A 26,418-nucleotide genomic window follows, 5' to 3' on the forward strand; every position below is an offset into this window, starting at 1 on the left:
TTACCATAATACATGATTTCTAAAAACTGCATCAGTTTCCACATAAACTATTATAAAGTTTTATTATAATGGATTTTTGATAGCCAGTTTGGTGTAGTGGTTAAAGCATCAGGCTAGAAACTGGGAGTCTAGTTCTAGTCCCACCTTGGGCAAACTCTTTACATGGGGCTGCCCTTGAGAACCACTCGGAAGCTTCAGCTGGTACAGAGTGCAGCTGCACAAACACTTTTGGGGGCTTCCCGATACTCCCATATTACATCTCTCCTCCGTGAGCTGCACTGGCTTCCAGTTGCCTTCCGAGTGAAATTCAAGGTGCTAGTGATGACATACAAAGCCCTACATGGCTTGGGTCCGGATTACCTACGGGAGCACCTACTGCCAGCGTCAACACCCCTCCGTCCTGTGCGCTCCCACAGAGAGGGCCTCCTCAGGGTGCCACCGGTCAGAGAATGCCGGCTGGTGGCCCCCAGGGGGAGAGCATTCTCGGTGGGTGCGCCAACCCTTTGGAACTGCTTGCCAGCCGAAATCCGGATGGCCCCCGACCTTCGCACCTTCCGGCGTGACTTAAAAACCTACCTATTCCAGCAAGCCGGCCTGGCCTGATAGATTTTGGGGTTTCATTTGTTTTACTATTGCTTTACTATATACTTACCTTGCTCTGTACACCGCCCCGAGTCCTTCGGGAGAAGGGCGGTATATAAAATAAATAAATAAATAAAATAAATAAATAAATAAATAGATAGATAAATAAATAAATAAATAAATAAATAAATAAATAAATAAATAAATAAATAAATAAATAAATAAATAAATAAATAAATAAATAAACAAACTCACCTGGCCCAGTCACTTTTTTCAGTTCTAGGAAGGAGGCAATTGCAAACCACTTCTGGAAAAAAAATATATCCTTGCCAAGTAAACTGCAGGGACCTATCTAGGCAGTCTCTGAAAATTGGACACAACTGAATGAAAAAAAAGTTTTTCCAACCTGTTATCCCCATAATTTGTTGGCTGGAATATTTTTTCTCTGTAAGATGAAGGGGGGAAAAACAAATAGATGCTGAGAATAATTGTCATATATTATAGAAACTAAATAAAAGAGAATAAATAAATAACTAAATAAGTCTAGAATTAGAATAACAGTTGGAAGGGACCTTGGAGTTCTTCCAGTCCAATCCCCTGGTTAGGCAGGAAACCCTGTACCATTTCAGACAAATGGTTGTCCAATCTCTTCTTAAAAACTTCCAGTGTTGGAGCATTCACAACTTCTGGAGGCAAGCTGTTTCAATGATTATTTGTTCTGTCAGGAAAATTATTCTTAGTTCTAGGTTGCTTCTGTCTTTGATTAGTTTCCATCCATTGCTTCTTGTCCTGCCTTCAGGTGCTTTGGAGAATAGCTTGACTCCCTCGTCTTTGTGACAGCCCCTGAGATATTGGAACACTGCTATCAGGTCCCCCCTCGTCCTTCTCTTCATTAAACTAGACATACCCAATTCCAGGAACCGTTCCTTATATGTTTTAGTCCCTAGTCCCCTTATAAACTAACTAATAAACTAATTAGTTTAATAAACTAACTAAATAAAGCTTCCTGAGAACTTGAAAATAGTCTTGTTTAAATCATATTTCCTAAAACATACAGATTTCCCAAGCTAAATGCTGCCTTATTTTGAATGTTTAATAGTGGAGGGAGGGAGTCTGGTAAATAATAATAATAATAATAATAATAATAATAATAATAATAATAACAACAACAACAACAACAACAAAACAACAACAACAACAACAACAACAACAACAACAACAATAATAATAATAATAATAATAATAATAATAATAATAATAATAATAATAATAATTTGGAAGGGACCTTGGAGGTCATCTAGTCCAACCCCCTGCTCAGGCAGGAAACCTTATACCATTTCAGGCAAATGGCTGTCCAGTTTCTTCTTAAAAACTTCCAGTGTTGGAGCATTCACCACCTCTGGAGGCAGGTTGTTCCACTGGTTAATTGTTCTAACTGTCAGGAGTTTCTCCTTAGTTCTAGGTTGCTTCTCTCCTTGACTAGTTTCCATCCGTTGCTTCTTGTCCTGCTTTCAGGTGCTTTGGAGAATAGCTTGACTCCCTCTTCCTTGTGGCAGCCCGTGAGATATTGGAACACTGCTATCATGTCACCCCTCACTCTTCACTTCGTTAAACTACACATACCCAATTCCAGCAACCGTTCCCTATATGTTTTAGCCTCCAGTCCCCAAACATCTTTGTTGCTCTTCTCTGTACCCTTTCTAGAGTCTTGACATCTTTTTTACATTGTGGTGACCAAAACTGGATGCAGTATTCCACGTGTGGCCTTACCAAAGCATTGTAAAGTGGTATTAGTACTTCACTTGATCTTGATTCTATCCCTCTGTTAATGCAGCCTAGCACTGTGTTGGCTTTTTTGGCAGCTGCAGCACACTGCTGGCTCATATTGAAGTGATTGTCTACTAGGACTCCGAGATCCCTCTCACAGTTACTACTATTGAGCAAGGTACCACCTATATTATACCTGTGCATTTGATTTTTCCTACCTAAATGTAGAACCTTACTTTTTTCACCATTGAATTTCATTTTGTTAGATAGTGCCCAGTGTTCGAGTCTGCCCAGATTCTTCTGTATCTTAAGCCTATCTTCTGATACATAAAGGGTTTCTGGGATCATGGAATTAGATTTGCATTTCCAATAACTACACCAAAATTTTCCATTCAGATGTCTTTTCTAAAAGTTGGACTTTTGAGAAGAAATCACTTATTAGGGGAAATAAAGGTAGAAGTAAAACTCCAAATCTCTTTGATTGACTGGTCACTCTATCACTAAGTGGCATGGTCATTAAGTGAGACATCATGTGACCATGGCTTGTAATTTTACTTCTCCATCAACATTGCTTGTTGAGAAGTGATAATGAAACAATGCAAATAGTGATCACCTCACTGTGACAGTCGTAAGTGTGAGGACTGCTTGGACAAATCCCTGTAGTTTTCTTGCCACCAAATACTTTTTAATATAAAATTAGTATAATTCTATAACAATTTCACCTCAGGTATAGATGACCTTGGGTTCAAAGTATTTCTTCTAGGTTGCCTCATTAATCTTTTTTTTTCATGATCAAGAGGTATTTTAATGTAGTAATGTAGTTTTGCTGTCCAGTTCTCAAAACAGACTGTTACTAAATCAATAACAATATGGAATATGTAGCTTTTGAAAAAAATCTTCCAACAATTGTAAATATGTGACTACATTATTAATACACATATTTGGCTGAAATAAATGGAATATTTCCCATGCTGGAAACAGACTTTGGCTAAGGAATGGAGCTTGAGTGATGGAAATCATGAATTACCAGTTACTTCTTCTTTGTTATTTGGAACATATAATATCAAAGTACAGTTTTCTATTTAGATAGTAGTAGCATGTTAGACTGTTTCCCAAATACTGTATTTTTAAAAAAGAATCATCCATATAATCTTATGCTAAAACGTGTGAAGGAAATGGTTGCCATAGTGATGGATTCTTTAAAAAGCATATTCTAGTAGAAGCTGATAGAAGAATAACATTTGGAGCAGAATATCAATGTACAAAGTTTCAGTCTTTGTTTTATTTTATTTTAAACAATGAGGCGTTTTCCTTGCATGCAGAGATGATTCCTTTCTGCCTCAATATAAAGCTGGGATGAATAAGATATTTTCAGATCCTTGAGAATATCCAATTGGAAATTCATAAGCATCTATTTCTGATATAGAAGAGTAGACTAATGAATTACAAAATGTTATTTCAGTGACTTGTTACTGGACCTTCCATTGCTCATCCACATCAAAACTGTTTCCCCCCCCCTCTTAAAACTAGAATTATTGATTGCAATCCGACATACCCCAGTCTGGGTTTCTTCCATTTGATTTTTTTTATTTCAGGCAACCCAGCCATTCCTAAGAAGGTTGGAGGATAACTACATTGGTGAAAGCTGATCTTGTATCTTGTGTAAAAAAAAATATTCCAAATTGATACAGATACAAATTCCACCATTAATGTTTATGTAGATATAGAAAGACTCACAATATAGGCTGTGGTGTTATGTAAGGGCTTCAAAAAATAAACTATACTTTAATGAAAGTAACACCATTTTTCATTCTTAATTGTTGCTCCATTTATCCCGAGTATTTCTTAGATTTAAATTATGCCAAAGTGCTAACTTAATTTTATGTTGCATGGTTCACAAGCAATGTATTTATCCTTTGGGACTTAATCACATGTTGAATTAAAAATTAACAGCACATCTTCTGTCCTTACAATATGTTTAGAAAATTCATCTGCAGCTAGAGTATAAAATAAAAAATGCATTAAAATTGTCAACCTGTAAGTAGAAAAACAGAAGGAAGATATACTGGATGTCATTCCTAAGTTTAAGTGCCTTTTTGGCATTTCTCAAAGTGCTGTGTGTTAGCATAATACAGCCAAGCAAACACTAGTCTGAGCTATAGTAGATCTAATTACAAACAAACAGCCTCCAAAGCAAAGAATTATTCTTTAAGCTCTTACATGCACCTAATTTAAGTGAGCAAAAGAAAGCTACCCATAATTGATTTCTTATTGAAATAAAAAAGTAATTGATCCATAAGATGCAGGATCCAAACTAACTAAACTAAGCATTACTTTTGGGTATCTGCCTATTTGTAAAATTATAAATTTAAACTTTCTTTCTAGTCTGATAAGGGATAAATATTACTGTAGATATAAATAATAAAGAAAAAGATTTCAAAGGGGGGGTGAATAAAATCTGTAAAATCTATAGGATTATACTATAACCACACTATCTGATTTTTTTTAAAATGACAAATTCTAAAATGCGAACAGTATTGATTGACAATTTTATTATTATTTTTTTACAAATTTTATTGATTTTCTAATATTACATTCACATATTTGAAAAGCAACGTAGTGGCTGGGTAGTAGTAATTCAATTACATACAGATATCATTAAATGAGATGAGCACCGGCCCCTAGAATCAGAAACGACTAGCACGCATGTGCGGGGGAACCTTTACCTTTTACCTATCATTAGTACAGATTTCAAATTGCTACCATAAACATTTCCTCTCTTTTCCCCTTCATATATACTGTCTTTGTAGATTTAAAGATGTTTTATCCTATCAATCACATAGAAAATAACTTTCTTACATATATCCATAATTTTTAGTTTACACATATTCTAATTGTTTTAACATACAATCATTTAGACCAAGGGTCTTCAAACTTGGCCCTTTTGTGACTTGTGGACTTCAACTCCCAGAATTCCTCAGCCAGCGTGCCTGGTTGAGGAATTCTGGGAGTTGAAGTTCACAAGTCATAAAAGAGCCAAGTTTGAAGACCCCTGATTTAGACAATCAATGACCTAATAGATTTTTCAATTTTAATTTCCACTAACATTTAGATTTAATGTTTGATATTTATCATTCCCAAGGTTTTTAGTATACTCCCAATTCATCTATCACCATTCCTCACAAAATCTAATATTCAAAAAACACATCATCTTCCATGTCCTTGTTTTTGGGTCATCGAACCAATCTCCTTGTAATATCATGTATATTAATTGATATTGGCAAAACCATCTGATCACCATTTTTTGAGAGGACTTGTAGGTCTAGTGCAGGGGTAGGCAACCTCGGCTCTTTTATGACTCATGGACTTCAACTCCCAGAATTCCTGAGCCAGCTATGCTGACTCAGGAATTCTGGGAGTTGAAGTCCATGAGTCATAAAAGAGCCGAGGTTGCCTATCCCTGTTTTAGACCATACCCAAGTTGCGGAGGCTCCTAATGATTGAAGCTTACAGAAGATTAACTTACGATGTAGTCATGGTTTAAATTAAATTAATTGGTGGTAACCCTAAGCCAGGGGTAGGCAACCTCGGCTCTTTTATGACTCATGGACTTCAACTCCCAGAATTCCTGAGCCAGCTATGCTGACTCAGGAATTCTGGGAGTTGAAGTCCATGAGTCATAAAAGAGCCGAGGTTGCCTATCCCTGGTCTAGTGGGTCATCTCTTTATTCTTCCATATCGATGTAATTGTTATGAATTGTTTGTCTTCTCATCCAACTGTTCATTTTCTAGATCCTCTAGTTCCTTCTGAGTTGTATAAGAAACCTTTCCCTTTTTCCAAGTTGTCATTTCTTTTCTGGATTTTCAAATATCAATATTTGTTTAATAGTAGATTCTTCTGTTATTGTACTTGAATGTTTCATTTTTTCTATTGTATTTTGTATAGATGATTCTTTAGTTGTGGTCAAAGTTTGGGCTTTCATATCTGGGCTGTCGTCTTGTTCCTTTCCATAGCCTCATAGTATTTCATTGGTTGTGGTAAGAATTTGGATTAGTGTTTTCAACATATCAAGAGTTTGTTGAACTATCCATAAATAAATTTTGTCCTGGTCTTCTTCCATATTGGTATTTCAAGCTAAAGGCTTTACACTTAAACAATCCAAAAGAGAGAATTTTTTTTCCTAGGTAGGGAACACAAAGCCTTTCAGAGCTGTTGTTTCAAAGTTCTCAAGGTTATGTATCTTATCTATTTCCCTGCGCAGTCAGCCAGGCCCCTTTTAAAGTTTCCCTTTGAGTCCCAAAGTTGTCTTAATCTTTTCAGTTTTTCTTTTCTTTTTTTTTCATAAGAAAAAATCCAGATTTCCAACAGAAGTAGAGAGTGAAAAGTAGGAAATAAAAAATCTTTCAATCCACATGCTTTGAGAAATAAAGTTCCATTTGGGATTCAGTTACTTTTTCAACATTTAAAATGCCCCTGGGTATTTAGTCGCCGCTCTTTCTGGAGGGAGGGCAAAAGTCCCCCTTCCCTTACCGTAGGGGGGAAAATGCTTAGCAGATTAAGGAGATACAGAGAGTAATTAGGGTGCAAAAGAGGTAGATCTCACCCAGTCTCTTCCACGCTGCTTTAAGAGTTGCCTGGTGGAAGATGTGACTTCGGCTGTTCACAGCCTAGGGATGTACCATAATGGCCGGTCCTTTCGTCTGCCAGTTTGGAGGGATCTCCAGGTCTAACGGGAGAGTTGCAGATCTCCTGTGATCCAGGGGGCACCCCTCCTTGCTGGTCACCTCTTTGGGGTGACTTTTGGCCCTTTTCAGGGCCCCCCAGAGGTGTGAAACTGGATGGGGGAGAGAGCGAGAGCAAGTCTCCCAGCCATCCATAGCGGCTGCGTGACAAACTGGAAGCCATTGATTGACAATTTTAACTGTGTCTAGCTCACTTTCTGATTAGCAAATGATATTTGACTCCTGGAAATCTTTATAGCAACGTTCACTAAGAATAAAAGCTTTGGATCCAACCCAATGCAAGTAGCTCACTCTAAGAAATCAGTTCATTAAACTTCATTTTTCTTGGCAAACAGAGCAATAATATGTGAGTGTTGTGACTCAGGGCCAGCCTGTGGGTCCGACAGCCGGGTCCGATGTATCGGAGGACTCAGATGAGGGGGAGGAGGGAGACGAACCAGCTGATGATGGTTTGGAGGCTTTGCAGAGTCCTCAGCCGGGGACCTCTTCTCAGCTGCGTGAGCCCGAGAGTGCGGAGGATGATGACCCACAGCTGGCCCTGTTCAAGGACGCCCGACGCAGGAGGCAGTCGAGCAGGAACAAACAAAGAAAGGCTATGGGACTCCTCGGGAGGAGGCACAGGGAGACCACGCCCTGAGCTCTCTATAAAAGGAGTGTTTGGGGAGGGGCTGGTTGCTGAAAGCAACTTTTCCGCTTGAGAAGACAAGCTCTAGTGTTTTTGTTAACTGCGTAATTAAATCTTGGCAGAAGCCTTTTAGCCTTGGACGCTCTCCAGTCTCTTCTTTTGAATAGGGGTTTGCTAGAAGAGGGCTGGTTCAGAACAGTGAGCTAGAAAAGGAGGTGTGGCAGAAGACGTATCACTTCCTAAACTCTACAGGATTTGTACCAGCCAGAACTGAAACTATATCCTCAGAAAGTGTGACATTTCATTGGCATTTTGCCCTTTTATTTATTTATTTTTGTTATCTTTCATTCTGATAGTATGGAACATAACACATATCCAGATGTATGATACTTCTAAAAATGACAGTAAGCAAGCAATTGCTTTTGGTCTTTGAGTCTTACTTGGGCTCTAGAGTTATGACATCATCAGAGTGGGCAGGGGCAAAAATGTTCTTCATTTAATTTAATTTAATTTTAATTTAATAACACTTATATACCGCCCTTCTCCCTGAGGACTCAGGGCGGTTCACAGGGCAGAATAAAATAGCGAATACAAACATTAAAACAGGATTAAACAATAGCCCTAGTTAAGAACAATATAAATACAACGCTAAAAACCCCCAGAAAAATTAAAAAGCGAGAGATAAAACAACCCCAACACTCCCCCTCAGGCTAGGCCGGCTTGTACAAACAGAAATGTCTTAAGATCGCGACGAAAGGAGCGAAGATCGGGCGCCGTCCGGAGCTCTACCGGTAGCTGATTCCACAGCTCCGGAGCGCCCACAGAGAAGGATCTCCCCCTGGGGGCCACCAATCGACATTCTCTGATCGGTGGCACCCTGAGGAGGCCCTCTCTGTGGGAACGCACAGGGCGCAGGGAGCTTGATGCCGGCAGCAGATGTTCCCTGAGGTACTCCGGCCCCATGCCATGGAGTGCTTTGAATACCGTTACCAGTACCTTGAATCTCACCCGGAAGGCAACTGGCAACCAATGCAGCTCACGGAGCAGAGGTGTAACGTGGGAGTATCGGGAGACTCCCAACACCACTCTCGCGGCTGCATTCTGTACCAGTTGGAGCTTCCGAGTGGTCCTCAAGGGCAACCCCATGTAGAGAGCGTTGCAGTAGTCCAGACGAGAGGACACGAGCGCATGAGTGACTGTGCATAGATCATCCCGGCTAAGATAGGGCCGCAACTGACGCACCAGGCGAACCTGTGCGAAGGCCCCCCTAGTCACGGCTCCTATATGATCTTCCAAGGTGAGCCGTGAATCTAGGAGGACCCCCAAGTTGCGAGCCCTATCTACGGGGGGTAATGATTCACCCCCCATAGCTAGAGATGGAATGTCCGAGTAAACCCGGGATGAAGGTATGCAAAGCCACTCAGTCTTGTCGGGGTTGAGCTGGAGTCTGTTCCTCCCCATCCAGACCCGAACCGCCTCCAGGCAACGGGACATCACGTTGAGGGCATCACTGGGGTGGTTTGGGGTCGAAAAGAAAAGTTGGGTATCATCAGCATACTGATGATACCCAACTCCAAAGCCACGAATGATCTCACCCAGCGGCTTCATGTAGATGTTGAACAGGAGAGGCGAGAGGACCGACCCCTGAGGAACTCCACAAATGAGAGACCTCGCGGTCGACCTCTGCCCCCCTGCCAACACCGACTGCGAACGTCCCAAGAGATAGGAGGAGAACCTATTTCTTTTTTGTGTGTATATGTGTCTATGAAGTGGGAGATTAAGGGACAAAATTTGGAAGTGGGATGTTAAGGGGAAAAGCTTATGCTTAAAGAACCCATTCCAGCTCTTAATCTCCCTTCAAAATTCCCTAAATGCAACACAAAGATAAAAATAAATAAATAAATAAATAAATTGTTTGAGGTCCTCTTCATGCCTTAAATGCAATAAAATATCCCATACCAGGGCCTGTAATAGAAATGTTTTATTTTTGTATTCCTAGATTTCAAGAGATTCCCTAAAATTATTAACATTATTATGTTAACCTAGGTACACTAGAGGGACGTGGTGGCTCAGTGGGTTAGAACGCTGAGCCTGTTGATCAGAAGGTCAGCAGTTTGGCGGGTCGAATCCCGAGTGCCACATAACAGAGTGAGCGCCTGTTACTCGTCCCAGCTTCTGCCAACCTAGCAGTTCGAAAGCATGTAAAAACACAAGTAGAAAAATAGGGACTACTCCGGTGGGAAGGTAACAGCGTTCCATGCGCCTTTGGTGTCTAGTCATGCCGGCCACATGACCACGGAGACGTCCTCGGACAAGTGCTGGCTCTTTGGCTTTGAAATGGAGATGAGCACTGCCCCCTAGAGTCGGAAGTGACTAGCACGCATGTGCGGGGGAACCTTTACCTTTACCTAGGTACACAAGGACCATCTAGCTTCCAAGGGATAATCCAGAGGAAGTAAAGAAGAGAAAAAGCCATCTTCCGTCATTGTTTTCTAGCTACTAGTATTCAAGTCTTTGATCCTCAGAATAACATATTGACAACCAAATCTGCCCCAGAACAGAGATTCAATAGAAGGGATAAAAATGTTAATAACTTTTATGACATTCTCTGCACATTTCCCAATTCTGTTTTGTTTATTTATCCTAGAGCACAACTCTGAAAAACTCATAACAATAAGATTGCAAAACATAAATGCCATACAAACCAGAAACCTCAGTCATTATCCTGGGCAGAATGGGACAACTCGCCACAGCCAACTTTCCATGGAACAACTTGCTGCAGGATAATTCAACAATTAAATTAAATTATTTTAAATAATTAAAAAATATTATAATATCTATCCTTCCCAGTTTATTTTGTCCATCCTTTGGCATCCTTTCTTTAATGATTCTATTGCACTATTTTTTCCAATATAAGGGTAACTCTTGTCCTGCAGCAAATTGTCCCGTGGCGAGTTGGCCATGGCAAGTTGGCCATTTGGAGTTGACTGTGGTGACTTGGCTGTGGCAAATTGTCATAGACCCCATCCTGGGATGCCTCCACAACCATCACTCCATCCCCATCACTCTATCTCAACACTTGGGGGAAGAGCCAGTTGTATATTCACCATGTAATTGTGATAAGACTGTCAGTATTTTCTTTAAATTTTCACCAAAGAATCCAATTGCTCTAAGACACACTAGCTTTCCCTGAGCTGGGTCAATGGAACCTTTTGCCTGGATGGTCTCTCATCTGCAAAGAGCAGCCTCATGGGCCTAAAAAAAGATGCAGCTGCTTTAAGATTCTCCTTGGGATAGGGACAGATAGATATTGGGAATTATGCACCAAGTTTGTTCTTTGTTCTTTGAATCTAAATCTCTGCACAACTCTGTCATAACTCCCAACAGCCTGTTACAATTATGGGATTGTGGACCAAAGTCTCAAGAAGGACCCACATTTTGAAAAATAGCCATATACCTGGATATCAGCAAATATATTGTTTCAGCTGCAAGTATGGGAAAAAGATCTTAGAGGGAAAAAACTCCACTGAAGCAGTGAGACTTCCTTTTATATAAAGTTATTGTCAACACTGTGATAATGGATGTCGTCACTCTGACACTTGAGAATCAGCAGCCATGTTTACTTTTGCTTCTAACATGCCTTTTCTATTCTTTTAGAGTTCAGATGTAGAAGTGGAATGGGATGAATGTTTGAGGGTTTAGCTAGCCACAACAATGTAGAAGTGTGGGAAATCAAGGACATAGTCTGATAAGATTTGGCGGGCTGAGAGGCCGGTGAGAAAAGCCCCCATCTTGCATTAATTGGGGAATGTGATTTATGACAGCATTTGTGGGATGGGAATTTCAACTTGTTACTTTGTAGCTGGGGGGAGGGAATCTCAGTTTTGGGTTCAACTATATGAGTGCTGATATTTTGTTTCCAAACAAAATGTTCTTTAAGGAAGAATTCTTGCCTTGAAGTTCTTTTACTGGTTTCATCTATTGGAAGCATGACAGTTATATAAAATGTATTGCAATGCTTTCTTCTACTTGAAGGTAAATGTAAACAATATTCTGGCATATTGGTGCTGGCAATACACATATAAACTCTATATATTATTCCATATTGGTTTCTAGGTGTCAACTTTTCATATCCACAGTCTGATGCCTCCTTTATAAGAAAAGTAATAGTCCTATACCCAGTGCTTTTTTTGTAAAAGAAAAAGGTGCCGGAACTCAAACATGTCATACAACCCGCCTTGCCTACCCTACAAGGTTCCATCCAAAAAAGGTGCCGGAACTCCGTTCTGAGCATTCTATGACAAAAAAAGCCCTGCCTATACCTTTCATTATGGCAATCATCAGTTTAAGATGTGCAACTCATCTTGAAACATAATATACAGTAATCAGACACAGGACATTTTATTCAGGTCAATAGGAACAACAAAGTGGGTTGAACCTGCACTGTGGTCTAAGTGTATGTAGTGTTTTCTATCACTTGAAATCTGAATAGGCATAATTAAGTTTATTTGGTAATGTCAAAAAGACGGAATGCTTTTGTATGAACTATAAGTCAGATCTCCAACTGCAAAGATGGTAAAGTAGGATAAAGTTCTATTCAGTAAGGAATGGTCATAACTCTATCTGAAGCTTCAACTCAACTTAGAGTAAGCTGTTCTTCAACTGGGCAAACTCTAAACAAATCTTTCTTTCCTGGATCATCTTTCCTTCCATTGTTTTAAACTGTATTTGGTTACTGAACATCTTTGTAGAAATATGGAACACTTAAAGTGCTGGTCCCTCAAAAGATCCTAAATCTTTGCAAGTACACAGCTATAAAAACAGAAGGATAGCTCTGCTGAATCAGGACAAAATTTATATGTTGTTTCTTGCAAAAGCCATTCCTGAATCCATAGCAATATAATAGGATTTCTTTCCCTGGACAAAATCTTGTATTTTTCTTATGAGCCTCAAATTTTTATATAAGAAAAAGAAAGCTCAGGAAGATTATAAACAGTGATATATAGAACTTTGTATAAAATTGCATTTTTCCTACAGCCCATACAAATATAATAAAAACACCCTAAATATCTTCATAGGCCTTCTGTTTGGGCCTTTCTTTCTTTCTTTCTTTCTTTCTTTCTTTCTTTCTTTCTTTCTTTCTTCTTTCTTTCTTTCTTTCTTTCTATCTATCTTTCTTTCTTTCCTGACTTGGCCTTATGAGTGTGACAGTAAGTATCTGACTTAGCTTGAAATATTTTTGGTGGAATGCTAAACAGAGAGTCAATTCCCAGGGTACAAATCAGGGATGCATTCCATCCAACAAGAAAACTGTAGCAGATGGAAAACAGATCTAAAGCAATTTCAAAGCTTGATCCATATTTTCCATAAGAAGTTAACCAAGAGAAAAAGGATGCTGTGACTTATCTGGAAGTAGGAGATAACCCAGGCATGAAACTTGTACCAAATTATAAAAAGCATATTTTATTTAGTTAGTTAATTGTTTGATTTATATACCCTCTCAAATTATTTGATTTATATACCCTCTCAAAATAACTATCAGGGAAATAGGCAAAATAAAAAATGAGCTATTATAAAATATAAAATATTAAAAACTACAATAATTCTATCAGGCAATCCAATGGACAATCATCAGATAATTATTAGTGTCTGAAGGAAAGTCAGGCCTTTAAACATATTGAACAATATTGCTTCCCTAGAAGCAAGTTATCTGTGATATGTTAGATGTTCCTCGGCTATAAACTCATTTGAGTTTAGAAGTGTAGCCAATGGTGAGATATACTGTATTAAAAATTGAAGTTTAGCAGCATATGATAAATCTGAGGCTTCCTACTTCTGCTTTATATAGGATGGATAAGAATATAGCTACAACTCTATCTGTAATGATCTTGGGCTATATAGGGCATGCTCCCTAACGACTGATTGTGGTGAAGCTATATGATTGTAGTTATGGTGGTTTTTTGTTGTTGTTCTTTTTGTGTTTGAACAAAAAAAGATGCTCAATGTGGTGCAATTGATAGAATGGTTTTATCTTCCTGTACTTTGGTGGGTTCATAATCGGACACAGTTGTTAAAGTCTGAGGTTCAATAATCCACAATACAGTATTATAGTCAAGTTTGTTTTGTTTTGTTTTTTTTGTCATGAGAGATAACGTAGTTCTAGGGAACAATATTTTGGGGGATCAAACATAGGTTCCTTGCATAGAAGAATGAAAAAGAAAAAGTTCAATTTTTACCAATATGACCCATTGGGAAACAGGAAATCCATTTGTGACATATGTGAGAGAATGCTCCTCTTCTCTGATCACTCCCAGCCTCTTAAACCGTAGTTATGAATATTTCATAATCAGAATCCTAGAGCTACTGTTGTTTCCTTTCAGTTCAATACTGGCCTGCAAAAATCATAGAAAGGAGATAGAGAAACTCCTTATTTCTACCTTGGGATTATTTTAGTTTTTGAGATCAGGTTACGTAGTTCTAACAAGCAGGATATTAAGATATTTGTGACTAAAAAAGTAAAAAGGTAAAAAGTTGTGTCCAATCTAGGGGACAGTGCTCATCTCAGTTTCCTAGACGAGGGAGCCAGTGCTGTCCGAAGATCTACTGTGGTCATGCGGCCAGCATGACTATATATCAAAATGCACAGAATTCAGTTACCTTCCCACCAAAGTAGTAACTATTTACCTGTATTTGCATGCTTTCTAAATGTTAGGCTGGCAGGAGCTGGGGCAGGAATGGGAGCTCACACCGTCACATGGTTCTTTGGTCTCAAACTGCCAATCTTCTGGTTGGCAAACCAATGACTTAACTGCTAGGCCACCATGCCCCTTATTTGTGACTAGCAGAAAACATAAAAGGTGGTGGTTTTAGGATGCGAGAAGTGCTCTCCCTCTTCTCTGTCCTCTAATCTGTCTCTCCCCATCCCTGTATACTTACTTGGACAGATTGCCATTTACACAATGGAATCCTAAACTAGCCTATTCAGACATTTTTGCAAATGAGTTCAGCTTGTTGTTGTTAGTTGCGAAGTTGTGTCCAACCCATCACGACCCTATGGATAACATTCCTCCAGGCCTTCCTGTCCTCTACCATCTTTTGGAGTCCATTTAAGCTCATGCCTACTGCTTCAGTGACTCCATCCAGCCACCTCATTCTCTGTTGTCCCCTTCTTCTATTGGCCTCAACCTTTTCCAGCATTAGGCTCTTCTCCAGTGAGTCCTTCCTTCTCATTAGGTGGCCAAAGAATTTGAGTTTTAGCTTCAGGATCTGGCCTTCTAAAGAGCAGTCAGGGTTGATCTCCTCTAGGACTGACCGGTTTGATTGCCTTGCAGTCCAAGAGACTCACAGGAGTCTTCTCCAGCACCAGAGTTCAAAGGCCTCAATTCTTTGGTGCTCAGCCTTTTTTATGGTCTAACTTTCACTGCCATACATTGCAACTGGGAAGACCATAGCCTTGACTATACTTATCAGCTAGACTTATCCATATCTAAGGCTATTAGGAATGCAGCTTTCATAAGCAGAATTCAATAATAGAAGCTAAATTTCATCTGAAACACTGGCATCCCTTCTTTTAAAAAGGCAGAATTCTTTACCATCATCTCTTTCCCCTCCTCCATTTCTAACCATTGTATAAACAATATCACCAGGAGGATTAATGTGTGTCTCACATTTCAGGCTTCAGAATTTTAACAAAGCTTGCTAGGCTTGTTTACAAGCCTCTGATGTGCTTGTAGTCATGGCTGAAGTGCACAGTACAGTAAACTCCTCAAGACTTAGATACAAAACGAATAGCTAAACCTACATGGAAGATCAGGTGTAATTGACTAATTTACTGTCATTATCATTATTAGCTTGCTTTTCCCTTAATTGGTTTCAAAGAAAAAAAAATTAGGCTTCCAGCAACAGAAGCAAAATTAATCTTTATGTCATAATATGGGTGTTAATTGATTATGTCCCAAGGAGCCTGCCCGGAAGAGGAAATAGAAACAAAAATGGGAACCAGGAGGTGTTCAAAGTAAGTTCATTAATGATTTCAGCAATTTTTAGTCCGAGAATTTTCCAAGGCAGGATCTTCCTGTGGGGATGAAAAATGTGTCCTAACTAGTAGGTGGATTCACCCAGCAAAGTACTACACACTGGGAAGTGAAGATCAGAGAAAACTCAAGCCTTCTGCTGGAACAATTTATATTTTCCAGAATGGTTTCCACAACAGACTTAAGCCTTTATGTTGTATCTAGTATAATTGGTTGTGATGTTTGGACTACTGTCTTCTTTGATCAAATCAATCTATCTCCAGAGTACGTGAATCAGCATTTGTAACTATTAATGCTTTCATCTGGTGAGTCATCTTTAAGATACTTCCAAAATGTTGTATTAGTGTTGGTGACAGCTGGCAAACAAGGTGAGGGGGTTTCACAGTTAACAAAATACTCAACTCTGAATTTGGGCTTCTGGTAGCTATGTTGAATGTTGCTACAGCTGAGACCTTCTTCACTAAATACATCTGGATGGTTGTCAGGAGTGTTCCCTAGTTGATCATTTGAAAGCTGATCAACTCTGCTTTCTCATTTCAACTAGTCGTGTCTGGCATTAATACATGTATTTCATTATAGGCATGGGCTCTGTTCTCCTTCAGTTACACATATCAGTATCCCAAGACTATTACAAGCTAGGATTATAAACCAGTTGTCATGGTTCCAACAGACAGAGACAAATAAAGCAGAACTCCAAGGCTTGCAAATTCCTCAAAGAACATGTTCATTAGCTACAAAGTATCAGCATGTCACAACTGAAAGCAAATAATAACAACAACAACAACAACAACAACAACAACAACAACAATAATAATAATAATAATAATAATAATAATAATAATAATAATAATAATAATAATAATAATGTTAGAAGGGACCTTGGAGGTCATCTAGTCCAATCCCCTGCTCAGGCAGGAAACCCTATACCATTTCGGACAAATAGCTGTCCAGTCTCTTCTTAAAAACTTCTAGTGTTGGAGCATTCACAGCTTCTGGAGGCAGGTTGTTCTGCTGGTTAATTGTTCTAACTGTCAGGAAGTTTCTCCTTAGTTCTAGGTTGCTTCTCTCCTTGTTTAGTTTCCATCCATTGTTTCTTGTCCTGTCTTTGGGCGCTTGAGTCCCTCCTCTTTGTGGCAGCCCCTGAGATATTGGAACACTGCTATCATGTCCCCTCTCATCCTTCTCTTCATTAAACTAGACATAACCAATTCCAGCAGCCGTTCCTTATATGTTTTAGTCTCCAGTCCCCTAATGATCTTTGTTGCTCTTCTCTGTACTCTTTCTAGAGTCTCAACATGTTTTTAACATTGTGACCAAAACTGGATGCAGTATTCCAAGTGTGGCCTTACCAAGGCATTGTAAAGTGGTATTAATACTTCACATGATCTTGATTCTATTCCTCTGTTAATGAAGACACATGTGACAATTTCCCAATACAAAGTTAAGAAATCCCACCCCTAAGGCTATGCAAGCAACTACATTCCCCAATACATCATTTGGCAGGCTTTTTATGCAATGCCCAGCCTGTAGTCTTGGGAGCAGCCAATGACCTTGGTTCCCATGGGATAAAAGTTTATTAGACTAGTGTAGCACCTGGCAATCCCCCCTCCCTCCTTCATATGTGTCAACTGAAAATGAATAGGGAAGATGGCTACAGCCATGCTCATTTTTAAAGTTGACACCAGTAGAAGCTCCGGTAGTCCTTAACAGGACAACTTATTGGGACTGGAACTTCCAACACTACATAAAATAATTGTTAAATGAGTCTCACTTGATTATACAAATTTTGCTGTGATCCTTAAGTGAATCACTGTGGTCATTAAATAAATCAAGGGGTTGGTAAAAAAAAAATCCAGCTTCCCCCACTGATTTTGCTTGTTGGGAGCCAGCAGAGAAGGTATTCAAATGGTGATCACATAAACCCAGGATGCTGAAACATCGTAAATACATGCTGGTTGCCAAGTGACCAAATTTTGATCACATGACTGTCGGGATGCTGTGACAGTCATAAGTATGAGGACCAGTTTCTCAGCATGTGGTCCTCAATGGAACCTCATCTACATGGAGGGAAGTATGTAGTGGGGTGCCCCAGGGCCCTGTTCTAGGCCCAGTGCTCTTCAACATCTTCATCAACGATTTGGACGAAGGGATAAATGAGGAACTCATCAAATTTGCAGATGACACCAAGCTGGCAGGAATAGCCAACATTCCGGAAGACAGGCTTAAGATACAGGACAATCTGGACAGACTTGAACACTGGGCGCTGTCTAACAAAATGAAATTCAATGGTGAAAGAAGTAAGGTTCTACATTTAGGCAACAAAAACCAAATGTACAGGTATAGTATAGGGGGTACCTTGCTCAATAGTAGTAACTGTGAGAGAGATCTTGGAGTCCTAGTGGACAATCACTTAAATATGAGCAAGCAGTGTGCTGCAGCTGCCTGCAATTAGTGCAGGTTCGAGTCCCACCAGGCTCAAGGCTGACACAGCCTTCCATCCTTCCGAGGTAGGTAAAATGAGGACCCAGATTGTTGGGGGCAATTAAGCTGACTTTGTAATAATGCCGCTTGGGGGGGGAAAGCCCTAATAAGCAGGCATATACAAAGAATGAAGGCTATTGCTAAGCACATTGATTTGTACTTAGATTGTAAGCTGCCCTGAGTCTTCGGAGAAGGGCGGGATATAAATGGGATTTTAAAAAAAAAGCCAACACACTGCTAGGCTGCATTAAAAGAGGAATAGAATCAAGATCATGTGAAGTATCAATACCACTTTACAATGCCTTGGTAAGGCCACACTTGGAATACTGCATCCAGTTTTGGTCACCACAATGTAAAAAAGATGTTGAAACTCTAGAAAGAGTACAGAGAAGAGCAACAAAGATGATTAGGGGACTGGAGACTAAATCATACAAGGAATGGCTGCTGGAATTGGGTATGTGTACTTTAACGAAGAGAAGAGTGAGGGGTGACATGATAGCAGTGTTCCAATATCTCAGGGGCTGCCACAAAGAGGAGGGAATCAAGCTATTGTCCAAAGCACCTGAAAGCAGGACAAGAAGCAATGGATGGAAACTAGTCAAGGAGAGAAGCAACCTAGAACTAAGGAGAAACTTCCTGACAGTTAGAACAATTAACCAGCAGAACAACCTGCTTCCAGAAGCTGTGAATGCTCCAACACTGGAAGTTTTTAAGAAGAGACTGGACAGCTATTTGTCTGAAATGGTATAGGGTTTCCTGCCTGAGCAGGGGATTGGACTAGATGACCTCTAAGGTCCCTTTCAACTTATTATTATTATTATTATTATTATTATTATTATTATTATTATTATTATTATTATATTTCAACATCATTGTAACCTTGAACTATCGCTAAACAATTGGTTGTTAATTGAGGAGCAAGAATTTCTTGATTTTGAAGGACATTTTGACAGAGGAAGTACTCTTCAGTAAAGTTGAGGTACTAATATTACTCATTTATGCTGTTTTCCTCCTGAAAAACAACCTGTAAAGTTTATCCTCAAAATGTCACATATTCAAGATGACAGAATGTAAAATAATTTTTCAGAACATTCACAATCCTTCTACCCAAAAAATATTTTTTCTCTTTGCTCTTCTTTTGAAAAAACATAATAAACTTCCACAAGCCACTCACTTTTTGAAATATAAATCTGGTTGAAATAATTATGCATAAGGAAGAAGGGATAACTTCAAAAAAGAGTACTTTTCAGATCCCCATCTCAAATATATGGAATAGAAATGGCAAAGATCCAAATGTGTTTTGTGATCCAAATCTGTTTTGAATTTGGGTATAAAAATGTTTCAATTACATTATAAAATGCCATTATTGTTCATGGCTGGGAATAACACAGTTAATTCTTGTAATTTGCAGATTCCATATTTGCAAATTTACCTACTCCAATGCATTTGTAACTGAAGAATCAATATTTGCAGTGCTTTTGTGGCCACTTTTCATGAAGAGTGGCAAAAAAGATGAGTTGCCCAACTAGCACAATCCCAGTTAAGATTTCACTATTCAATAAGTCAGTGGTTTTGGCAACTTTATTTTTTATCCCATTTATATCCCGCCCTTCTCCAAAGACTCAGGGCGGCTTACAATCTAAGAAGCACAAATCAATGTGCTTAGCAATAGCCTTCATTCTATGTATATGCCTGCTTATTAGGGCTTTCGCCCCACCCCCCAGCGGCATTTTTACGAAGTCAGCTTATTGTCCCCAACAATCTGGGTCCTCATTTTACCTACCTCGGAAGGATGGAAGGCTGTGTCAACCTTGAGCCTGGCGGGACTCGAACCTGCACTAATTGCAGGCAGCTGGTGTTACTTAAGGAGAAAGGACCATACTTAAGATGAAAAGAGAGCATCATGCTACTGTAAAAGAACCAAAATACAACTTCATTTTGTACAAAAAGCTAGAGAAAACACAAATACAATAAGCAAGTATAAGAAAAATAACATATACTGAATGTATTTATGTATCTATGTGCCAAAATGTTTGTTACAATGGTTCTTCTCTGAGCATCTTAGCTATTGTGGTTTGATTATTCAGATGAATATTTTTCACAAGTTTTTAGCAGCTTTATTTTGTCATAAATGTCTGTCTCATATGGAGATGATTCTTTCTCTGTATATCGCACTCTTTTGTGATCTGACCTGTATGATATCCTACCTGCCCCAACCTGTAGATAATATGTTGAAAGATATAGCTCAGGGGTAGGCAACCTTGGCTCTTTTATGACATGTGGACTTCAACTCCCAGAATTCCTGAGCCAGCCATGCTGAGGGGAAAGGGAGAGTTTCCAAGCTGAGCTATGCTGGCTCAGGAATTCTGGGAGTTGAAGTCCAAGAGTCATGAAAGAGCCAAGGTTGCCTAATCCTGATATAGCTAGTTTCCTTCTGTTCTCACTCCACAAGTCTTTATTGCCATTGAATGTTTCAAATGCTGGATATTTTTTAAAGTAAACTTCTATTTGAGAATAGAGAATATTAATGTTGAAAAATGTAACACTCAGGTGTTTATCTACTTCAGTGGCACATTCTACATCAAGTCATTAAGCTCATTAATCAATTGTTGCTATTCTCCAAAGAACACTTATTGGTAAGGGGGATCATCCATCATTTAACCTGTGCTCCTTCATCTACACGGCTGGCAGCTTTATTTCTGAAGTATTCTTAAATTGCTTTTTTTTCCTCCTCAAGAAACAACTAAGAAAAAAACTACTCTCCCTATTGTGGAGTATTCATAGCAAGCACTAGAGATGACTTGATATTGTCATATGAAACTGATGCTTTGCTATGCTGCTGAAGTCTCTATGCTATTGGTTTTGATTGACAAACTGTCCTGATTAATACAGACTAAAAGTGATAAAGAACAGCAGCTCCCTGGCAAAAAGAAAAATAAAGATAATGGAGTAAAATAATTTGGAAGACACTCAGTTCAAAGTGTTTTTCTGAGGTTATACACATGTCAATAATATTGATCTAGATCAGCTTTTCTAAACCTTGCTGGCTTTAAGATGTTGAAGTGTACATATATTGAAGTTGCTGAAATTGAGAAACCTTGTTCTAGAATGGTCAGTTGACACCCCACCCTCTTAGTAAAATCTGGCTATTCTGACATAGTGGAACATAGTAACTCCCAAGGCAAAGCCAATATTGATAAAGAAAGATTCTTGTATGGACAATTTAAAACATTTGTTTAGTAGATTTAGAGTATGGCGAGGTTTCCACCCTCCTGCTCCTGTTAAATAATCACTTCCATTTTTATAACTCAGAATAGTAAACTCTAAAACAATAAGTATTTTCCACATTACATGCATCATGGTTTTGACTTTGCAGACACATTTTTACAATTTCAAACAAGCTGAAAAGCAAAATGTTGATTTATGGTTACCTGTTTCAACAAGTGACCCTTGGTGGGAATGTTTCTGCTTTTTCAGCTGGCCCAGTTGTTGAAGATAAATGGTTCTTCTATGCCTGCTTTGGACATCTGGCTGATGGAGAACTGCTCCAGCCTTCACTTTCCTCCTAAATGCTTACAGATGACTTCCACATTCTGCAGCATCTGCTGGTTATCTCATTTGGGAGGCTGTTTTTCTCTTTTACCATGTGTTTCATAGGATTGTATTATTGTCAGAATTTTTCTTTATTGTTTGAAAGTCCCCCCCCCCTTTCTCTCCTCCCCCCAGGATAGAATTCCAGTCATGTATCAAAGGTTGCAGGAATCAAGAAAGAATGTGTAAATACCTATGGGATTCATCTTAACCAGACAGGTGCCTTTCAAAAGCAAAAGGTGGAGGAAAAAAACTGGACTCAGAAAAAACTGTAAATCTGGTTGGAAAATTAAAACCATCAACAAAGGGTAGTAATTCCTGTTGATTACCAGGAATTTCTGTCTTGCACTTTATTAGAATATGCAATTCTCTGTCCTCAGCTTATGACTGGTCACTTAACAGCTGTTTGAAGTTACAGTGGACTCCCCAAAAGCTACTTACAACCTGGTCCCAAAGTTACAGCCACTGCAGCACCTCCATGTTTATTTGCTGCATTCTCCACTTGTCTTACCCCCACTCCCCACCCCATCTGGTCTTTACAAGCATTGCCCTCTCCCAACAGCGTCCCACTGGCCTTAGGCTTGATTCCCACCCCACCAGGCTATACACATGCCTCATTGAAGAGCTCCAAAGCTTTTCATAGCACTGGAATGGGCCACACAACTAGAAAATTGTATGTGTGTGTATGTTTCTGTAATAATGACTGTCATTTATTTGTTGCTGTTTATTTTATGTATTTAACAAAACCCACTTTTCAGTATTATGAAGAAAAACAATCCCATATGGGGAACGATTAAGAACTCATAATAAATCAGAAAGAGTTAAAACCTGAATAACTCAGAAATAAACCCACTAAACATAACACAGCCTAAAAACTAAAATATCTAACAATATCGTAATAGATGAGTAATCACAGCTGTACAATTTTAGCTGAATTAAATAATTAATTTAAAAGATGCTTGGTCATGTATTAGTAGAAAATACAAACTCCAGATTTTCTTGAATAGGGGATTCTATTATTCCATTCTCATGAACCAATGTATTTCAAAATGGTAACCTATAACTTTTATATAACATTTTGAATAATTTATGTACCATAATATTACATGCTCTTTCTATATATTTCTATTATTCTTATCCATATACTCTATGTCATACACTAAATAAAAAAATTCTTTATAATGGTTTCTATTATTTTAATTTTGGTTTGGCCTTCTTACTGATTTCTCTTTCTGCATGTATCATTTTTATTATAAATCACTCAGAGCCAGTCAAATTGGATGCCTTTATAAATGTGATTAATGAATTAATTAATAAAATCTCATTCATGCATTGCATTGACCTTATCTCATGGAAATCCATACTGTAAGGGAGCACTGTCTGCAACAAATGTTCATTTATATTATATAGGTAGTCTATGTCGAATATAAACAATATAAAGTAAACTTTCCTTTAGATCAAGATTAATTCCTTGTAATGTCTTAGATTCTTTTATTAGAATTGATCAGAAACATAGAAGAAAGCCCTTATTACAAAGATCCCTAACTCTTTAGTGTCAAAGTTTGAGACTTTTGAGAACATAGTGTGGAAAACCCCACAAAACAGCAATCATTGAAGGTGTTTATGAATGCTTCATTTTTCAGAAGTCAAACATTTTAATGATGTAAGAGGTAGTTTCCTATCATACTTAAGCCCCACCTAAATGCTTCTTGTCACTTTTTGTCTTTTTTTTCTGGGTGTATTTATAAAGTAAGCATTGGGTTTTAGCCATCTATCACTTTATTTATTAAAAATACCTTCAAGGTTTTATTCTTAGAAATAAAGGTAATTCTTGAGGCTGGTACTTTTAATTGTAGTATGCTACCTTCCCAAAAAGCTAAAAAATACAATCCAGCAGAGTGGGGAGGCTGGTGGATATCAAGGAAAATGTCATTCGAATAATTTGCACCTTATTGGTATATGAGATGAGCAAACTTCCTCAAAATTAGCTTTGCCAGAACATCTTCTTCTATGTAACTAAATTTTTAAAAAAATCTTACCAATGGAAGTCAAGAGGAATGGAAGAAAATATTCTGGTGAATGGGGAATACCACACAGTGATGTAATATATTTGGAAAGGAAATGAAAGGAAAAAATATAAATGAGATAGTTTAATTAAAATCAACAGAAAGTCATTCTTACTTTTTGATCCGTCAAAAATATGCCTGAGACAAGAACAGCATGGATCCTCAATGGCAGGGTATCTTCAAAGGCAGGTGACACAGCTAGTGACACCAGACCTCATCAGCATTTTGCTTGGCAAGTTCAAAAGTACAGCCTTACAAAACAGCTGCCAAACTAAAGGTTCAAAATGTTTTACAGGCAATATGCCTGCATTGCATGCTAATTTTCAAAAGGGGATCCACATATTCAGAGATGCAAGAACCAATACTTCATCTAGGAATGTCGAATTCCAGTTCTACCTAGTACTTGCCAGTCGGACTGCTTTGGGATCACAGAGTTCAAATGCTCAGGAAAACAAAAACAAAAACCAGACTGAAAACAAGGAGTGAGCAGTCTTTTTATAGCTTTTTATGGGTCCCAGTTAATATTTTTGAGAAGCCAATGGCTATATTGGATTGGCCAATAATTCAAATTGAGGCTATGTCATATGCCTGGACAGGTTCAAAATTTCACCTTCCTTCCTTCCTTCCTTCCTTCCTTCCTTCCTTCCTTCCTTCCTTCCTTCCTTCCTCCCTCCCTCCCTCCCTCCCTCCCTCCCTTTCTTCCTCTGTACTATATTTTTATATATTTTACATCTCAGAATGACAAAAGGATTTTGTCATTGTAGCAATTGTAGCTAGGGAAGTCTCCAAAAATCATAAAAGGAAGTCCTGCAAATTCAGATTGCCCATTCTTGAAATAACCTGAAACTCTTTATCATACAATACTCTTTAAAATATATTTAGGGTCGAGATAGAAGTGGAAAGGACACTGGATGGGCAGTGTAAGTTAAGTCAATTGGCAGATATTCCCCAGTCTAAATAAGGTTCTGGTGAAAATTAACTCCACATGATTATAAATTATAAATTCTATAGACTAGAACTTGCTGTTTCTCAATCCTAAGCAACTTTAAGAAATGTGGACTTCAACTTCCAGAATTCCGAGAAACACTGGCATAAAAAATATCTTCCCCTCCCCGAATATACATGAGAAAGACTAATACTGAAGTAAAGGGACAAAATGGAAGTAAACCTTCTTTTTTGCAATGCCCCATTTGACTCAACCTTGCAAATATCCAGAATTCAGCCACAAAGACATATCTGTTCCCAGTACCTACAATGCTGGTATCTTCAACTATGCTGGTTAATAGGTTCTTACAATGAAGAATTTAAACCATTTAAGTAATGCTTCATTTGAAACATTCAATTACTTATGATTTATTTGTTGCTTTAATATTCAGTATAATAATAAAAAATGCATTTTATATTCATGTGGCTTTCATGCATATCTTTTTAGGAGTTTCATTGGCACCCAGCATTCTTTACAATTAGTTAATAGACACTTTAAAATGAAGTTTTCCTCAAACACCCTGCAAAGTTACAATGACTCACCCCAAAATGCACATGAAATGCAGATCTATTAGCCATGCATGAGGGCTAAAGAGGCTTGCTGTAATAAGAATTTTTTTGTTGAGAAAATATTAAATGGAGCAATAATACCTATCATTTGGCTCTGAGAGGATGTGAAGAAGAAACCTACACATCTGAAATTTCCTCATTTTGTAAGATGGGTGAGAATGTTTGACATTAATCCATCAAATTATTGAAGACGATTCCATCATTAGCTCAGAAATTGTTTTGTATAAATTGAATTGCATTTATATGTCTACACCTTAGATATTATATCTTTCTCTCAAATAAGCTATGCACTTAATTAAAAATCATATGTTTATTCTTTAAAGAATTCAGTCTAAGATTTTGAAGGCTTCAAAATATTCTCTATGTCTAGAAAGTCTAGATGACTATGTAGAATTTGAATTGTCAATATTGATGGCTTTCCTGCAAACCCTAGCATTCTGTTCAAAATATGCTTCATCAAGGGAAATCCTAGGGGTCAAAGCTAAGGAAGATCAGGTTTACATTACAAACATGCTGGTTCAAGCTTGCACCCTAGAAAGAAGTTGTCACTTCAGAAAGAGCCAGTTTTCAACCTAGTAGCTTCAAAGGCAAAGTTGGCGACTACCCCTTTTCTCATTTGGTTTAAGACTTTATTTAAGAGCATCTCTTCTCATCGTAGCATTTATTTATTTGACTTCCAAAAGTGGTATTAGTGAGTTTGAAATGTGAAGATGGTTGGTTCTCCTCTCCTTAAATAGGCACCTCTTTGGAAAGCATTCTCAGGTAAACTATCAGAACTTTCCCTTCAGTTGTTTACAATTTTTCATCAGGGTAGAATTGGTAGCTTTCTCCGTTTCTCTTCTGACTTTCTTTAGTAAGTCTTGTCTTTTAGTAAATCCACCTGGCAGCCAATTCTAGAAGATTGCCATTTCCGGTAATCTGTGTTACCATCCTCTTGGCATTTATAAGGCCAAAGGAATTTGGTTGCTGCCATTTA

Source organism: Vipera ursinii, assembly GCF_947247035.1.
Source record: "Vipera ursinii genome assembly, chromosome: 2".
NCBI lineage: Eukaryota > Metazoa > Chordata > Lepidosauria > Squamata > Viperidae > Vipera > Vipera ursinii.